This window comes from Lutra lutra, chromosome 5, assembly GCF_902655055.1.
Source record: "Lutra lutra chromosome 5, mLutLut1.2, whole genome shotgun sequence".
Taxonomy (NCBI): Eukaryota; Metazoa; Chordata; class Mammalia; order Carnivora; family Mustelidae; genus Lutra; species Lutra lutra.
The window spans coordinates 146,077,128-146,096,510 of record NC_062282.1 but is presented as its reverse complement, the minus strand read 5'-3'; the positions used below and the strand labels follow the sequence as shown (position 1 = coordinate 146,096,510).

Here is a 19,383-nt window from a genome sequence, read left to right as displayed (position 1 = left end):
GAAAGTCAATGTCACGGGATAGCATATTTGTCATCCATTTTTTCTGTTCAGATTTGTTTGAGAGAGAGAGTGTGTGTATGTATACAAATTGTGGGGAGAGGGGGAGCAAAGGGAGAGAGAGACTCTAAAGCAGATCCCATGGACAGGGTTTGGGCTGAACGAGGAGCCCAATGTGGGCTCAGGACCGTGAGATCATGACCTGAGATGAAACCAAGGGTGGGATACTCAACTGACTAAGGCACCCAGTTGCTCCAGTATTTGTCATCTTTTAATTTTCCTTTTTGTCAGAAATGAATGAAGTCATTTTGTTCTGTGGACCCAAAAGGGATAGCTACCCTCTATATTTCTTAAGATAATTTGTTGTTTTTTGTATTCTGGAAGAGCTTCTTTCTGGGCTTACCTTTGCTATTGCCCAGTGATAAATATATATTTTAGTGTAAAGCAAGGAAAATACTCAATATAACAAAAGGGCAATACATCTGAATGGGCCTGGTTCTCCAATAACTCCCCCAAATTCGGTATGAACAATTGTAATGTAAAAAATCCTCATTTCGGGCCACCTGGGTGGTTCAGTATCTGCCTTCAGCTCAGGATGTGATCTCAGGGTACTGGATGGAGCCCAGTGTCCAGCTCCCTGCTCAGAGGGGAGTCTGCTTGTCCTTTTCCCTCTGCTTCTCGCTACTGCTCATGCTTTCTTTCTCTTTCTCTCTCTCTCTTGTGTGGACACTCTCTCAAATGAACAAACCTGGAAAAAATAACAAGTCCTTATTTTGTGATAAATACATGCCAGATAAATGTGAAGATTAAGAAAAGCAGGTCATGTTAGTATCACACATGGTAAAAGTAAGGAAAAATGGTTTAAATGATACAGAATCAAATTACACTGAAAATAACTGACCTGAAAATACATGTCATAGATTTTATTAAAACTACAGCAGCAGTAAGTCACAAAACAAAAACAGTAAGAAGTGAAGTCACCTATTAACAAAAAAAAAAAAAAAAATGAAAATTCTAGTCTGCCACTATGAGTCCTAGTAAATCCCATGGACCCAGTAGTGATAATAGCTGCCATTTATTTGGAACAAAGTTTTATAGTCTTTGATTCTTTGCATAGTTTTGTGCCATTTTATAAATTAGAAAATTGAGGTTCAAAGAATTAAGTAACTTGCTTGGATTAATAATAAGTTTTAAGTACTAGAGCTTGAATTTGTACAAAATCCCCATGACTACAGAGTATTACACTCATGAATAAATATCTTAATTATTTGAAGACATACTAAATATAATTAAATATGTATCTATAAATTTTATAATATTGTAGGATTTAACAAATTGAATTTGGGGACTTCTGTTAATTTAGAAGGCATCAAGAAGACAAAAATAAGGATATGGGAGATAAGAGATATACAATATGCATCTAAAAGATAGATATCAAAAGTGCTACTTTGAAAATAGAAGATACAACTTCTTTTTAAGTATCCATGAAACATTTTCAAAATTTTATCCTATACTAAGCCACAGGGAATCTTAAACTTACTCTTAATGCAAAATCATTAATAAATTGGAAAACAGAAAAAATTTTATCATTTATGACTAAATTTAAAAGCTGGTTATTTGAGGTGTGTGTGTGCATCTGTGTGTGAGAGAGAGAAATTAATGGCTGATCCAATAAGGAAAAAAAATTGAGGGGCTCCTGGGTGGCTCAGTTGGTTAAGCGTACGTACGACTCTTAATTTTGGCTCAGGTCATAATTGCAGGGTCCTGGAATGGAGCCTCATGTGAGGCTCCTGGCTCAGCAGGGCATCTTCCTGTCTCCCTCCATATCACCCTCTGTACCTCCCCCACTCCATTCACACATGATCTCTCTCTTTCTTTTCTATTTACTTAATTAATTTATTTATTTATTTAATTAATTTAATTAATTTATTTATTTTTAAAATTTCTTTTCAGCGTAACAGTATTCATTGTTTTTGCACCACACCCAGTGTTCCATGCAATCCGTGCCCTCTCTAATACCCACCACCTGCTTCCCCCAACCTCCCACCCCCCCGCCCCTTCAAAACCCTCAGATTGTTTTTCAGAGTCCACAGTCCCTCATGGTTCACCTCCCCTTCCAATTTCCCTCAACTCCCTTCTCCTCTCCATCTCCCCTTGTCCTCCATGATCTCTGTCTTTCTAATGTAAGTAAATCTTTCTTAAAAATCTGAAACTCAAATGTAAGCAAAAATGTTTAAAAAGGACAGTCATAGAGAGAAAAAGGAAATGGATTATGAATGAGAAGATTTATCTTCTCTCTGCAAGGAATACTCATAATCAAAGTGTTACTCAAACTAGCCCTGGAAAGGGATATGAAGTCAAAATAGGATAACTGTTAACAATGACGTTGAGAAATCTGTCAGAGAATATCTTCTATAAAAGCACTAGCTTGTGAAGTTACCTCCTCTGAATGCCGTCTGCTCTGGTGTTGTTTTAGGGTTGTATGTTTTTCTTTCAATTACCGTTCAATTGTTCTTGTTATAGTTCATTCAGGGAATCCAAAGCTAGTCCTTGAATGCTAAGTGTGTTTCAGTCCAAGATGTAAGAACAACTTAATATTAGAAACTCTTTTGATCTAGAGGTGCCTGGGTGGCTCAGTTGGTTAAAGCATCTGCCTTCACCTTGGGTCATGATCTCAGGGTCCTGGGATCAAGCCCCACATTGGGCTCTTTGCTCAGCCGGGAGCCTGCTTCCCTTCCTCTGCCTCTCTGCTTACTTGTGATCTCTGTCTGTCAAATAAATAAAATCTTTAAAAAACAAAAACAAAAACCGGGGCACCTGGGTGGCTCAGTGGGTTAAGCCTCTGCTTTCGGCTCAGGTCATGATCTCAGGGTCCTGGGATCGAGCCCCACATCGGGCTCTCTGCTTGGCAAGGAGCCTGCTTCCTTCTCTCTCTCTCTGCCTGCCTCTCTGCCTACTTATGATCTCTCTCTGTCAAATAAATAAATAAAATCTTAAAAAAAAAAAACCGCTATTGATCTAATAAAATTTTTATGTTTAAGGATAGTAATCACATGCCATGCCCTAAAGCCTAACTAAATTTGATAAAATAATTTTGTTCTTAAATTGGAAAAAAAGAAGAAAAACAAAAAATCTTATTGACCCAGCAGTAAGTAGATACATTTCTAAAGTGTTAAAAGAAAGTCTGTATGAAATCTAAGGCCAGGAATATGATCAATGTTGCATGCTGAAATATTAGATGGGTCCTAGTAAGGCAGAGTAAATACTAAGGTAAACATGAATATCACTTTTACTTAACATTATTCTGAAATTACTAGCCAATATAACTGCATCCATGGAATAAATGATAAGATAAATACTGGGAAGAACTTGTAGATGTTATGATGGACAGCATAGACATCGAAGAAGCTCATGTAAAAATTATCACACTTAGTTGGAGTTTGTAAGGATTGCCAAAACAAAGTACTTCCCATGGGATAGCTTGGAGAAGAAATTTATTTCCTCACATTTTTGGAGACTAAGAGTCCTAATTCATCTTGTTTGCAGGGTTACTTCTAAGGAAACCTATTTTCTTGGTTTGCAGATAGCTGCCTTCTTCTACTGTCTCCCCAAGATCTTCCCTCCCTGTCTGTGTCCTAATGTCCTCTCCTTTTAAGGACAATGGTCATATTGGATTACAGCTCACCATTATGATTTTTTTTAACCTTAATTACTTCCTACAAGGGCTTACCCTCAAATACACTCACATTCTTTTTTTTTTAAAGATTTTATTTATTTATTTGACAGAGAGAGAGAGAGATCACAAGGAGGCAGAGAGGCAGGCAGAGAGAGAGGGGGAAGCAGGATCCCCGCTGAGCAGAGAGCCCTTTGTGGGGCTGGATCCCAGGACCCTGAGATCATGACCTGAGCTGAAGGCAGAGTCTTAACCCACTGAGCCACCCAGGTGCCCCTACACTCACATTCTTAAGTACTGGGGATTAGGATCTCCATATAAGAAGTTTAGGGTACACAGTCCAGCCCATTAGAGAATTTCACAGATATTTCAGTGAAGTAATAGATGAGAAGATGAGGTACAAATATCAAGCAATAAATGATTGACAATGTAGTGGAAGAAAGGAGACCATACATCATGTCCATCAAATGATGACGGCAGTTTAGGGAGGGTGGTAGAATTGGAACCGGACATCCTGGGTATTTTGAGAGGCAGGCTCAATATCATAAGGCTTAGCAAAGGAACAAAATTTCATTCATTCTGTGGGAAGAAAGCCCTCTAAAAAACCCAAACAAAACAAAAACCAGAGTATGTGTTTACTCTTTGGAATGGAGGCTTTTTAGAAAGAAAAACATTTCTTCATCACATTCCCTAAAATTAGCCCATAAACTGATCCAGTGGTTTCAGGTGTCATTTTAAACAATGGCTTTGCAAGTAAAATATATTAGTATTCTATGCAAGTCAAAACCACCCTTAGTTTTGTAGTGCTTTTGCTTTCACTGGAATAAGCCATGCCTGAGCTGAAGTAAGGAGGTAAGAAATCTAGTAGTTAGTATAAAGTGAGCTTTAGAATAGGTTAGTATCTTTTGAACCAGTGTACTGAAAAGCAAATGAATCTTCCCCTTGTTCTATTCTTCTGTATACTGGTGTCTTCTCTTTTAGTACCCTGCCCTTAAAACTTCGAAGAAAAAAACATATATTTCTAGACCAGTAACTGGTGAGTGAACTTCATGGAGAATTTTCCACTGGCTAAGCCCCGGGCCTTTTTGTCAGGCTCTCCCTCTTTCTTCTACTTTTCTTCTTTTGCTACAGGGGCTCAGTCTGATTTCTACTTCTCCAACCACTGCCATCACCCACACTTGTCATTCAGGAAACTCTCTGCAGAATTTGGTGGACAGACAAAAACCTGCACAGATGCCCAAACTCAAACCCATCCACTTAGCTGCCCTGACGACATTCACTCCAGGACTCTCCATTCAAACTTTCTACTGGTGCAAGTCAGGATAAGGACCAGAGGGAGTCAAAAATCTTAACATTCTCACATTTCTTATATCTGTCTCAGAGTCCATGCCTGCCTTTTTTATTCTAATTTATTTCCAATGGCGTTGGATGGAATTTACCCTGCTTCCAAAACAACTACTATAAAAGGAAAGGAGAACTCTTTCAGGTATCTCCCTTAGTAACTAAACTATCAGCAAAGTAAGTCAGTCCTGATCAGAGTCTAATGTGGAGCTTTCTTATCCAAAACAAAATAGGTAATTTAACCATAACTGGGTGCTTTATTTAATACTCAAAAGGCATCATCTTATTGAAAAAGTATATAAATACACAAAATATATTAATTTTGAAAATTAGTTGTAATGGAAAGCAAGACCACCTCTGAAAATTTAAAATTTTGATACATTTTTTTTGGAGCATCTGAAATTTTGAAAGGTATTGATTTTGTTTAGGAATATGGTTAAAAGATGTGTGGTTCCACTTACCATGGAGTAAGCATATTGGATTCTATGTAGGTGATGTCTCTCTCCAATATAGAATGTGTGTGACGGCTTCCTGAAGACTTTGAAAACTAAACAAAAGCAGGCAAAATAGGAGAGGAAACCAGACCTTGAAGTGGGATTGATTCTGGTGGTGAGTTTCCTGTTTCTATTTTGTTTGGTTTTGTTTTTGTTTTCTTGCTGTATCTCCCATCCTGGATACAAAAGGAGCATGAATTCTGGAATTGTGCCCTGGGAGCAGACCAAAAGAGCTCTAAAAGGAGCCCTTTCGTTCTGGCCTGGGCATTAAGAAAAGAGAGCCTTCTGCAGAGAGCAAATAGGACATTTTCAGTATTTTTTATTTCTCCTGACCCAGCCCAAGAGCATCCTCAGTTTTAAAGCTGCAATTCCGTTATGGTAGCAATTACTGTGGCAGCCAGGAACACACCCACAACTCTAAGGGTGGCTCAGTCGGTTAAGCATCTGCCTTTGGTTCAGGTCATGATCCCAGGGTCCTGGGATCAAGTCCTGCATGGAGTTTGTTGCTCAGCAGGGAGTCTGCTTCTCCCTCTGCCTGCCTTCCCCACTGCTAGCACTGTCTTTTTCTCTCTCTGACAAATAAATAAAATCTTAAACAAACAAACAAACAAACAAAACTCTTAGGGATGAGACTCCACTGCCCAAATGAACTGCCAATTGAAGGGTGGTGGTTCTGGGGTGATAACTTCATCTGTCCTTCCCTCAGTTGGCCTCAGTAGCAGCTGTAGTTACTGGACATTCACATCAGAGCAAAGAAACTAAAGTCCTAGGTTTCCAGACAGATGACTAGAAAGGGGCACTTTGAGAGCTAGAGATTATCAGGAAAATTACAGCGAAGGGACAAGTCAAGAAAGTGAACCCCCAAATTTGATCATGTAGGAATTCCTGGGCTCACCCCCAAAGTGCATGTTCAAGTGTCTGACCCTCAACAGGACATCAGAGTGGACCCTGGAGGGGACATGAGGAAAGCAGGGTCAAATAGCACTTTAAAATGTCCAGGATCTGATTCAAAGTTCCTAGGCCACAAAAATGCCAACACTCACAGGGGAAAAGGACAACCCAAAGATGCCAAACCCAAAATAACTCAAATGTTGGAATTATAAGACAAAACCTTTGAGGGAACCATCAAAGTCTTGCTCCAAGAAGGGCCAACACTCTTAAAATTTTAGACAGAAGCAGAAGCTGTGGAAAATCTTAAATGTGAAAAATACAATAAACCAAATTTTAAAAAAATGACTAGGTGAGCTCAGTAGTAAAATAGTGATGATTTTGGAAAAATCACTGTCCTCTTTCATGTTTTCTTTTAGCTCTTTGGGTTTCTATTCTGAACAGAGCTAAAACTTTTACATGAAGATTTCTCATAGTAACTTCTTAGGAAAAGATCTTAAAGCAGAACTGTAGCATGAGTATTGAATTTTATCAGATGGTTTTTTTCAGCATCTTTTGAGATGATCAGATGATGTCATTCCCTTTTATACTGTTAACATAGTGAATTACATGGATTGATTGTTGAATGTTGGGCTATCTGTACATTCCTGGGATACAATTCACTTGTTAGTGTTGTGTTGCCTCCTTTATATATCATTAGACTCAAATTGCTAATATTTATTAGGAGTTTCTGAGTCAGTGTTCATGAGGGATAACGTCCTTGTCAGGCTTGGATGTTAGGTTTATACTAATCATATGAAATCAGCTAACGACTATTACCTCATCTTGTCTGAGAAAGTAGTGTGAAATTGTGTGGTCATTTAGTTCAAGAGTTTTCTCATGAAAATTCAATTTCATTTAGTTGGGTATTTCGGTTTTGTATTCCCTCTGGTATCAGTTTGTATTAATTGTGTTTTTCAAGGACAATTTTTGTATTTTCTATAGGCTATCCTATTCATTAGCATAAATTATTCATGTTACTCTTATTACTCTTTTAATTAATGATGATCTAATATGTACCCTTTAATACCTGATATTGGCAATTTGCATTTTCACTTGCTTTTATCAGTTCAATTTTGCTACAAGTCTATTAATTTTTTGGAAGATTTTATTTATTTATTTATTTATTTATTTGGCAGACAAAGATCACAAGTAGGCAGAGAGGCAGGTGTTGGGGGGAGGGGAACAGGCTCCCCATTGAGCAGAGATCCTGATGTAGGGCTCAATCCCAGGACCCTGAGATCATGACCTGAACTGAAGGCAGAGGCTTAGCCCACTGAGCCACCCAGGCTCAGATATAGGACACATATACTACAGTCTATTAATTTTATTCATCGTCCCAAAAAACTGATTTTTAGCTTTGTTAATATTCTTCTTGTGTGAATTTTTATTTTATTGATTTCTGCTTTTATCAATGTTTTCTTTGTATTTTCTTTGAGATTAATTTGCTCCCTTTGCTTTCTTAGGAGAAACTTAAGCATTTAAGACCAAAATTTTTCTTTTAAGCCCTGTTGTAGCTGCATCCTCCATATTTTTATTATCATTCCTTTTGGAATATTTTCTAATTTACCATCAGATTTTATTTTGACTCATGAGTATTTCAAGAAGCCTGCTATTGAAATTCTAAGTAATGGAAAAATTTTAAATAATGGACTACATGTGATTTCTAATTTTACTTTATTTTTGTCTGAGAACATTATAACATTTCCACCCTTTGAAATTTATTGACATTTCTTTTTGAGTTATCACATGTGGTCTGACATGATAATTGTTTCAGTGCACTTGAAAATCTAATCTGTAGTTGAATGTGGGCATTTGAGAAACATCCTTTAGATCACAGTGATTGATATTGTGATTCAAATAGTCTATATTCTTATATTGTGTCAGTAACTGAAATTTCCACTGTGATGGTACATTTGTCTATCTCTTTAGTATTAACAAATTTTGTTTTATGTACCCTGAAACTCTATTATTTTATAGTGTATGTATACATTAGTGGTTACAATCTTATTAATAATTTACCTTTATGTCATTCTGAAAACTCCCTGTTTATCTCTGATAATATTTATTGGCTTGAAACCTACATTTTCTCTAATGGAAAATCTCTTCACATGAGATTTCTTATGTTGAGTCAGTGAGGAGTATGTCTTTTCCAATCATTTTACCTTCAACTTACTTGTGTCTTTAAAGTGACTTTCTTCTAGAAAAAGCATAATTCTTATTTTTATGTCCATTCAGATGATCTCTGACTTTTAATATTTTTTTCCTTTTTTTTTTTTTTTTTTTGAGAGGGAGGAAGGAAGGGAGGGACAAAGAACAAGTGGGGAGGAGAGTCAGAGAGAGAGAGAGAGGGAGAAGCAGACTCTATGCTGAGCAAGGAGCCCAATATGGTGCTCCATCCCAGGACCCTGGAATCATGACCTGAGCCAAAGGCAGAGGCTTTAACCCACTGAGCCACCCAGGCGCCCTTCTGCCTTTTAATTTGAGTACATTTTTCTGTATCACCTTACATAGTTACTGATATACTTTGGTTGGGGTCTCCTCTTTTGAAATTACTTCATACTTGTTCATTCTGGTTTTGCTCTTTAGTTACTTCTTTCCTGCCGTCTTTTATTCTGCTTGAATGATTTCTACTATTCCATTTTAATTTTGTTTTACTTCTTTCTTTGTTACTGTGCATATAATGCTGATCTAGGGTTTATAATACATCTGAGCATCTTGTAATTCTACTTAGAGTAAATATTGTTGCATTTCATTGAAAATGTTAAGAAAGTTGTGACAATATAAAGCATTTCCCCCTCATGTTTTCCCTTAGGGGGGATTTATCAACCCCAAGCCTCACAATACAGTTCTTATTTTAAAGAATCAGTGTTGTGCAAAGTAATTAAGATAGTCATATCCACATATTTACTATTGCTGATACTCTATAATTCCTGACTCTAAGTAACTAAAGGGTAGTCATTATAATGTTTTTTTGTGAGGCTTATTCTATATCTGTCAGTTAGTAGTTTATTGCCTGTCAAGTTCAAATCTACCTACTTTCTCATGATCTTGATGTTTTGCTGGACTCCTGTGTACATTTCTTTTTTTTTTTTAATTTTATTTTATTTATTTGACAGAGAGAAAAAACAAGCAGGGGTAGCAGCAGGCAGAGGCAGAGGGAGAAGCAGACTCCCTGCTGAGCAGAGAGCCCAATGTGGGACTTGATCCCAGAATTCTGGTATCATGACCTGAGCTAAAGGCAGATGCTTAACCGACTGAACTACCCAGGTGCTCTGTACTTCCTTCTTTGCCATCTGGCTAAATGTCAGGCTCTGTCAATTTAGGTCGTAAGAGGGATACCACAAGCTGGGATTCCCTTTCTGCTTCAGTGTGTGGCTTACTTCCTCTGCCCTCATGGACCTGCTCTGGCCCATGGCCTCTGGAAAATTTATTTGCTTCAGACCAACTACTTGTTCCTAGAGCAGCCATACTCTCTCCAAAGAGGTCTGATTCTCAATGTTGGGCTCTTAGAATTTTATGTTTTTTCATAGGTTGGTTGGTTGGTTGGTTGGTTGGTTGGTTCATTCATTCATTCATTCCTGTTATTTCTCAGATGATTTATTTAGCATTTCAAATCTATCTGGTTTTCTCTAGTATACATGTCCGATACCTATCAGACACATTAATGGATCTCCTTCTGTAATGAATTGGGTATAAGTCTCTTCAATTTTTTGCATTTGTTTCTGGAGGCCTTTGAGCAAGTTAGTCTTCTGGTGCCTAAATCTTGTTCTCTCTCTCTCTCTCTCTTTCTCTCTCTCTCTCTCTGTGTGTATGTGTGTGTGTTTTTTTTTTCTGTTTTGTTTTTGTTTTTTTTTTTCTGTTTTTTTTTTTAAGGTTTTTAGGTTCACAACCAAATTGAAAGGAAGGTATAGATTTCCCATAGAACATCTGCCCCCACACATGCACAGTGTCCTTCATTATGAATGCCTCCTCACCAGGGTCAGACATTTGTCACAATTCATGAGCCTACACAGGCATATACTAATTGTTCAAAGTCCTCAGTTTACATTCACACTTGGTGTACATTCTGTGGGTTTGGACACATGTCTAGTGACTTGTATCCAACATTCTGATATCATCCAGAATATTTTCAGTGCCCTAAAATTCCCCTGTGCTCTGCCTGTTCATTCCCTCCCACCCCGCTAGCAGCCACTGATTTTTGGACAGTCTGTAGAGTTGTACATTTTCCAGATTGTCATATAGTTGGAATCATGAAAAACACGTAGCCAGTTCAGATAGGCCTTTTTTCTTAATAGTAATATGCATTCAAGGTTCTTTTATCTTTTCATAGCTTGATAGCTTTCTTTTCTTTTTTCTTTGTTTTGCTTTTCTTTGCTTTCTTTGCCTTTTTCTTCTCTTCTTTTCTCTTCTAATAGTGAAAAATATTCCATTGTCTGGATTACAACAGCTTCTTTGTCCATTCACCTGCTGAAGGACCTCCTGGTTGTTTCCAAATTGTGGCCATTGTGGGAAACAACTGGCATACGTGTGTATATGTATATAGGATATTTATGCATCTCACATACACACACCTACATGCAGTTTTTCCTGGGACTGTAAGTTTTAAACCCCTTTGGCAAGTACCATGGAGCTTGATTACTGGATCATGTGACAAGGTCCTGTGTTTGGCTTTGTAAGAAACCACCAAATGGCCTTCTAAAGTGACCATAGCATTTTGCATTCCCACCAGCAAACACAGAGAATTCTTATTGCTCAATATCACCCTCACATTTCAGGTGGTCAGTGTTTCACACTGTGGCCATTCTCATCAGTAGATAGTGGTATCTTCTCATTGTTTCAATTTCCATTTCACTAATGGAGGTCCAGACTTTTCATATGCTTATTTGCCATTAGAGAGTGTGTGTGAGTGTTTGTGTGTGTGTGTGTGTGTGTGTGTGTGTGCTTGGTGTGATGTCTTTTAAGCTCTTCAGCTCTTAATTAGGTTGTTTCCTTATTCTTGTGTCTTAGGTTTCTTTTTTATTTTGGATAACAATCCTTTTTTTTCCTTCAAGATTTTATTTTTGGTTAATGTACAGTATGATATTAGTTTCAGGTGTAGAATTCAGTGATTTGTCCCTTTTGTATGACACACATCACAAGTACCCTTTTTAATATCCATCATTCATTTAACCCATCCCCTTTCCCACAAACTCAACATCCAAAAAAGAAATAATCCAGTTTAAAATGGGAAAAAGACATGAATAGGCATTTTTACAAAGAAGACATCCAGATGGCTAACAGACCCATGAAAAGATGTTCAACGTCACTCATCATCAGGGAAATACAAATTAAAAGCACAATGAGATAGCTGTGTCAGAATAGCTAAAATTAACAACAGAGAGAACAACAGGTCTTGGCAAGAATGGGGAGAAAAGAGAACCCTTTTTGCACTTTTCATGGGGATGCAAACTGGTGCAGCCACTCTGAAAAATAGTATGGAGGTTCCTCAGAAAGTTAAAAAATGAAACACCCTGGGATTCAGCAATGGTATTATTAGGTATTTACCCAAAGGATATAAAGATACTGATTCAAAGGGGCACATGTACCCCACTGTTTATAACAGCATTATCAGTGATAGCTAAATTATGGAAAGAGACCAAATGTCCATTTACTGATGAATGGATAAAAAAGATGGTGGGGTGTGTGTGTATATGTGTGTGTGCGTGTGTGTGTGTGTGTGTGTTGGAATATTACTCAGTCATCAAAATGAATGAAATCTTGCCACTTGCAATGTCTTGGATGGAGGTAGAGAGTATGATGCTAAGTGAAATAAGTCTGAGGCAAATACCATATGATTTCACTCATATGTTGAATTTAAGAAACAAAACAGATGGATAATGGATAACAATCCTTTATCAAATGTGTCTTTTGCACATATTTTCTCCTAACCTGTGGCTTGCCTGCTCATTCTCTCAATGTTATCTTTTAGCAGAATTTTTTTTTTAACTTAACGAAATGTAGCTTATCAATTACTTCTTTTATGGGTTCTGTTTTTGACATTGTATGTAAAACCTCCTCATTATGCCCATGGGTATTCAAGTATTCTGTATTATCTTCTAGGAGTTTTTAATTTTTATGTTTTACTTTTAGGTCTATAATCCATTTTAAGTTCATTTTTGTGAAAGATGCAAGGTCTGACCATCCATGGTTTTACATGTGATTATCCAGTCTTTTCATCACAATTTAAAAAGATAATCTTTGGGCGCCTGGGTGGCTCAGTGGGTTAAGCCTCTGCCTTCGGCTCAGGTCATGATCTCAGGGTCCTGGGATCGAGTCCCGCATCGGGCTCTCTGCTCAGCAGGGAGCCTGCTTCCCTTCCCCTCTCTCTGCCTGCCTCTCTGTCTACTTGTGATCTCTCTCTGTCAAATAAATAAATAAAATCTTTAAAAAAAAAAGATAATCTTTGCTTTATTATACTTGCTTTTTCTTCTTTGTCAAAAATCTATTATCTATATTTACATGGATCTATTTCTGGACTCTTCTCTTCCATTGATTTCCTTGTCTGTTCTCTTGCCAATACCACATGGTCTTGCTGACTGTAACTTTATAGTAAGTCTTGAAGTTGGGAAGTTATCAGTCCTCTAACTTTGTGCTTTTCTCTCCTTCAGTATTGTGTTGGCTATTCTGAATCTTTGGTTTTTCTGTGTAACTATAAAATCATTTTTCCAGTATCCACAAAATAGCCTGATTGAATTTTGATTGGTTGCACAGAGTTTATAGATAATGTAGATAGATAATAGATAATATAGATGACTGACATCTTTACAAATTGTGGCTTCCTATCTATGAACATGGACTATTTCTCTTAGCTTTTGGTTTGTTTGTTTGTTTGTTTTTGTTTTCTTCTCATCAGATTTTTTGTTTTCTTCACATAGATCATATAAATATTTTGTTAGATTTATACATAAGTATACCAGTTTGGGGGATGTTTAAGTAAGTGATATGGTCTTTTTCAAAAAAGAATTTTTTTTAATTTACTTTATAAAGAAAGAGGGAGAGTGGGGTGGTGGGAGGAGCAGAGGGAGAGGGACAAGCAGATGCCAAGCTGAGTGCAAAGCCCAATTTGGGGCTCTATCCTGCCACCCTGAGATCATGACCTGAGCCAAAATCAAGAGCCAAACACTTAACCAACTGTGACGCCCAGGCATCCCAGTGATACTGTCTTTTTATTTATAAACTTTACTTGTTTGTTGCAGGTGTATCTTAAAACTTTTAAATTCCTTTATTGCTCACTGTGTCTTAACCCTTGAGGTAGTAGCTGCTTCCTGCTTTAACTATTTCTCTACCCTATTTATTCAGTTTAGTAGTTACTCACATTTTAGCTGGTTAACACTTCTTTATATCAAATTCTTTTGTTGATATTACTGATGAGGTTTCCATCTTTCAGTTGGACCCAGGTAACATAATATATAATAATATCCAAGATCCAGTAAATTGACTTACTCAAGATCACTATTTTGGTAACTTTTTATAGAGCTTGGTGTCAGAACCAGTTTTACTGTTGGGTAGATTATCATCCATTTACCCTCCTAGATTCACTCTTGATCCTTTTCTGTCCTTCTTGGTGCTATAGGAGGCTAACTGTATCAATAGACTTCTTTGTCCTTTATTAGTTGATAGCAAACCCTAACAGGAGACCAAAAGGAAGGAGGAGAGTGAGGGGCTTATTGTCCCAGCCCTCTCTCTGAAGAATTGTTGAATTTTTGCCATGCTACTTGATAATAGATTTTACATCATATTGAAGGACTTTCTCCAGGCAGCCCTCATGTCCATTTTCTGATAACACTTCTCCCCTAGCCCTTTTAACCTAAGCGAGGTAACTTAGGACTTGCTATAGAATACTGCACTGTCCCAGTATTCACACCCTGACAACACTTTTATAAAATATCTCTTTATTAGATACTCCTTAAATTATTCTGATTTAATTGCACCATCTGTGTCCTACAGGTATCATGATCAAAACAATAATATTCAAAACTCTATGCTCTTGGGGTGCCTGGGTGGCTCAGAGGGTTAAGCCTCTGCCTACAGCTCAGGTCATGATCTCAGGATCCTGGGATCAAGCCCCACATCAGGCTCTCTGCTCGGCAGGGAGCCTGCTTCTCCCTCTCTCTCTGCCTGCCTCGCTGCCTACTTGTGATCTCTCTGTCAAATAAATAAAACCTTAAAAAAAAAAACCAAAACTCTATGCTCTGTATTTTAACTTAGTGTGCCTCACTGGCAGCCAACTATCATGCTAAGTACAAGAGTTTTTCAGCCAAAAATTTAAAATTTCATATATTGGATTTGGGATTTTGTCAATTTTGAAAAATCTTCCAGGGATTAAAATCCACTTTGTAAACTGGAAAAACATACTTAAAAAGAATGAAGGTTTTGAGGACATGAAACTGCTTTCCACCTATATCTCTCAAGTATTCATTTTTTCCCCTAGAAGCAAACACTATTAGTTTTTTGTGCTTTCGTCCAGAAATTACTCATTCACTTACAAAGATAGATCAATAGATGGAAGGAGATAGATCAATAGATGATAGGTATGTAGAAAATCTTGACACAAATGGGAATATAATATATATGATAATTTAGCTTAAAAGCTTCTTGGGGCTTTTTTCTGTATCTGTCTTATTTTTTAAAGTAGGTTTTTAGTAGCCTACTCTGTAAATATGCCATAAATTGTTAGTGAGTCATCTGATGATGGACAATTAGCTTGTTTCCAATGTCTTACTAAAAACAACAAAAAACTGTTGTAAAATGGCACAGTGAACATATTTTATGTATTATGTGTATATATGTACTCAAACATAAAAATATACATTTTAAGATTAAACCTAAGAGTAGAATACCTAAAATTAAAATTATGACATTACCAAATTCCTCTCCTTTGAAGTTGTATACTTAATTATATTCTCATCAATAATAGATAACGTTTCCATTTTTCTGTATAATTTCTAAAATGTTCAAATAGGTAAAAACATAATGTCTCTTTAAAGACATTTCTCTTCTGATTTGCACAAGTAATATCATGTATCTTTTCATATGTTTAATGATTATTTGTATTTTTTAAGTAAAATTGTATCCATTTTTGTATAGTGCTTATTTTTTGGATGCATTATTTTCATGGAGCTTTTTGTATATTAAGGAAATTAGTTTTTACTTGAAATATATAATTTTACACACACACACACACACACACACCATGTATATAAATTTTTGTTTTATTTTGGTTTTGTTTTTAGTTTGTATTGTTTTTTTAAGTAAGGTCTACTCTCAAATCGGTCTTGTACTCAGGACCCTGAGATCAAGAGTTGTGTGCTCTAATGACTTAGCCAGCAAGGTGTCCCTGTATAATAATATTTTTTTCTCAGTTTTACTACTTTTGTTTTGACAAACTTTATGGTTTTATTTTGCCATTAAGGTAGTTTTTGGCTTTACATGATCAAATTCATTAAGCTTTTATGTTTTCTGGGTTTTATATCATAGTTAGAAAATCATGTGATCTCCAATATATTTCAATTTTTTTCTATTTTTGGTTCATATATAATTTTTTTTATAGATTTATAGTTATTATTCATTCTGGATTTATTTCAGCATAAGGAATAAAATAGTATTCAATATATTCATTTTCCAAAGTGACCACTGATCATGTAGCTATTAAAAAAACAATTACTACAAATAAATTTTCACCACTTACTGACAAAATTGCTCTCAAACATGTATTAAATTCATGCCCATATGTATTAATATATATGCATATATACAAGCTCTTCAGTACTCTTTGTTCTATTCTACTCTATTCATAATTTATTTACTATTGATTTATAACATGTTTTAAGATCCAGTAAAGTACTTCTTATTTTTGCATCTTTATTTTTCCATATGGATTTAGGTTTTATTTTTCTGATTCTAATATAAATACCCTGTTGGCATTTTGATTGTGACTTTATTATTGAAACTCAGTACCAAATATACATATAAGTGTTCCTCCAACAATGGCATATGGAATGACTTCTCGAGAACTTTAGGATATAGCTGTTACTCTCTTCCTTCATCATCACCAAGTAGGTTATATGTGTGTGTTAACAAGTTGTGTGACCATTTTACTCCTGTTCTGGACCCTTCTGATTTACCCTGGACCTTATCTTTCCTTCAGTCTCAGCAGATGACCTACTCTGCTTCACAGAGTAAATAAAATCCACAAAAAAATCCAACAAAATTTCTTCAGTTATCTACAGCAACATTCTTACTTGAATCTGTACCAAACCTTTCTTTTTCCCTTTCTTTCATAAAAAATAGAAATGATTCTGTCTTCTGAGTTAGGCATTATTATTATTTGTTACCCAAATTCATCTCTCCCTGCTCTTCAGAGTGAACTCTTGCTGTTTTTATCTTAAGTATTTCCTCATATTTTCACATCTACCCACTTTTCCTCACCTCCACCACTGTCATTATTGTCCAAGATATTGTGATCCTTTGCCCAGACTGGAAACAGTTTGAACAACTTGCTAATTGATCTGCACATCTCTCCTTGTGCCATTTCCCCCCATTTCCCCTAATTCCTTTCACCAATTTTCATTCACATTGTTCTTGTTCCACTCCACTTTGGGTTCTTATCCTGGAATGCTGAAGGAAAATCCTTCCTTAGGTTCCCATTGTCTTTGAGGTGAAGACAGCTCCTGACCCTGATTTACAGGAAGGAGCCTATGCATTCTGTTTTGTTTACATTTCCAGCCTATCTTGCTGTGGTTCTTTTTACCCTTTGTGGGCTCCCAAGGTAGCCACTTCTGTCTCTTGAATCTTAAATCTACCATGCTCTCTATCGGTACAGAATTTTTGCTGCTTTTCTCTTCTGGAACTTTCTTCTTTTCACGACCTTCAACTTCACAGGATAGGTCTCTTAACTCAGGTCAATTTTTACTACTTACCTGAACTATTAAAGGCAGCAGAACATAAGATAATAATATTAAGAATATAATGTGTAGAATCAGAATTCTGGGGTTTGGATCCTGGCTCTCCCACTTAGAAAACTGTGCGATTTTAGGCAATTTCTTTACTACTCTGAGCCATAGTTTCTTATATAAGTAAAAAGAGTAATAGAATCTGCATTACAGAGTTGTGATAATTAAGAGGTATAAAAGACATGAAGTACTTAGGATGTTGTCTGGCTCTAAATAATTAGTCTATACTATTAACTTGTCTCCCTGTACCAAGTATTCCCCTCTTTCTTCAGGCCATTCTCCACAAAACAGTAACTTCCTCAAAGCAAAAATATACCTAAAAATCATCAGGACCTATTCAGTATCTATATGATACAGAGCAAATTGATTATTGTGATTCAACACAAATTTGTTATTAAGAGCTTATTATAATCAAGGGACTCTGTGGGATATTGCTAAAATTGTGGGTGAACTGAGCGCCTGCAAAACACTGCTTTAAAATTTCACATTGTAGTAGGGGAGACAGACTCGCTATGGATGTTTAACTTTATTACATTCTAAAGGAAATTTTTAGGGTACCGTGAAACAGTGAAACCCTGTATAAGAGCCCTCACAGTTTCAAGGCCCAGAAATGGTTTCCTTTAGCTTTAGCTGAGCCTGATAATGTGCCTAGAGAATATCATGGAGGACACTGGTGACTGGGGGAAAAGTTGATTTGACTTACAGGGTTTCGTTGTGGCTTCCGAATCCTTCCCTGATTTTGCCTTAGCTGGTTTCTCCAGCTGCTTCTGATTTTGCCCTTCCAAAAGCTTTGTTTTGCCCATAAAAATTACCTATATTTCTCCAAAGATATGGTATTCTTTTTTTTTTAATTTTTTTATTTTTTTTAGCATAACAGTATTCATTATTTTTGCACCACACCCAGTGCTCCATGCAATCCGTGCCCTCTACAATACCCACCACCTGGTGCCCCCAACCTCCCACCCCCCACCCCTTCAAAATTCTCAGATCGTTTTTCAGAGTCCATAGTCTCTCATGGTTCACCTCCCCTTCCAATTTCCCTCAACTCCCTTCTCCTCTCCATCTCCCCTTGTCCTCCATGCTATTTGTTATGCTCCACAAATAAGTGAAACCATATGATAATTGACTCTCTCTGCTTGACTTATTTCACTCAGCATAATCTCTTCCAGTCCAGTCCATGTTGCTACAAAACTTGGGGATTCATCCTTTCTTTTTTTTTTTTTTTTTACAGCTTTATAAACATATATTTTTATCCCCAGGGGTACAGGTCTGCGAATCGCCAGGTTTACACACTTCACAACACTCACCATAGCACATAACCTCCCCAATATCCATAACCCCACCCCCTCTCCCAAACCCCTCCCCCCTTCAACCCTCAGTTTGTTTTGTGAGATTAAGAGTCACTTATGGTTTGTCTCCCTCCCAATCCCATCTTGTTTCATTTACTCTTCTCCTACCCCCTCGACCCCCCATGTTGCATCTCCTCTCCCTCATATCAGGGAGATCATATGATAGTTGTCTTTCTCCGATTGACTTATTTCGCTAAGCATGATACCCTCTAGTTCCATCCACGTTGTCGCAAATGGCAAGATTTCATTTCTTTTGATGGCTGCATAGTATTCCATTGTGTATATATACCACATCTTCTTTATCCATTCGTCTGTAGATGGACATCTAGGTTCTTTCCATAGTTTGGCTATTGTAGACATTGCTGCTATAAACATTCGGGTGCATGTGCCCCTTCGGATCACTATGTTTGTATCTTTAGGGTAAATACCCAGCAGTGCAATTGCAGGGTCATAGGGTAGTTCTATTTTCAACATTTTGAGGAACCTCCATGCTGTTTTCCAGAGTGGTTGCACCAGCTTGCATTCCCACCAACAGTGTAGGAGGGTTCCCCTTTCTCCGCATCCTCGCCAGCATCTGTCATTTCCTGACATGTTAATTTTAGCCATTC

The 19,383-nt window shown here is 37.0% G+C and overlaps 1 long non-coding RNA gene across 1 annotated transcript in view; it reads left to right on the top strand.

Moving 5' to 3' along the window:
- Nucleotides 1–5,530: 5,530 nt before the first annotated feature.
- The window catches only part of LOC125100578 (uncharacterized), a 106,893-nt gene continuing 93,040 nt past the window's right edge, over nucleotides 5,531–19,383 (top strand). Inside the window, exon 1 of the long non-coding RNA XR_007127601.1 lies at nucleotides 5,531–5,620. This is a non-coding gene — a long non-coding RNA (uncharacterized LOC125100578). The remainder of the gene's footprint in view (nucleotides 5,621–19,383) is intronic.